Here is a 641-nt window from a genome sequence, read left to right on the forward strand (position 1 = left end):
GAGCATGTCTCCTTCTTTAAAAAAAATATCTTCATAATCTCACTTAAGCCTCTGCCTCCAGTTCTCGGCCTGATTAATTCCTCCAACCCGTGCGCCCTCAGTTTTCTCCTGTTGATGACATTTGTACATTTTACCCCCCAATATCATTCTCCAATTTCCCTTGATATTCTTAACCCAAACACCCACCTTCCCTTGCAGGTGACACCCCACAATCACTTTGTATTCCCTCGACATACTCTCTACGATATGTACCGGCAAGTTCTCTCTACTAAATCCCCAACGGGTCAAACTTATCTCTACCTCCCCCTCTACCACACAAGGGCCACCCAGGGTGATTAATTTGCAATGATATTTCTGAATCTTGGGTATCCTATCTCCATCATACAGCTTTTGCAAGGTTTCTCAGCACATGATGGTGTTGTCCACCAGGCACCTCACTCCAGCTATCTCTAGTATAGGCAGACCGCCGCTCTTTTCTCTCACACTATAATTCAGCAGTGTGCGGTCGCCTCTCCGCTGACAACTCCTTCAGATTTCTCGCGTCTTCCTCTCTCTAGTCCGTCGTCTCCATTCTCTTCCGTTCCCTCGCTTCCATCCTCTTGTTTCTACCTTCTCCTCTAGACAACTTCGGTTCCTTGACT

Source organism: Halyomorpha halys, unplaced genomic scaffold (assembly GCF_000696795.3).
Source record: "Halyomorpha halys isolate HHAL.00 unplaced genomic scaffold, Hhal_1.1 Scaffold1762.1, whole genome shotgun sequence".
Taxonomy (NCBI): Eukaryota; Metazoa; Arthropoda; class Insecta; order Hemiptera; family Pentatomidae; genus Halyomorpha; species Halyomorpha halys.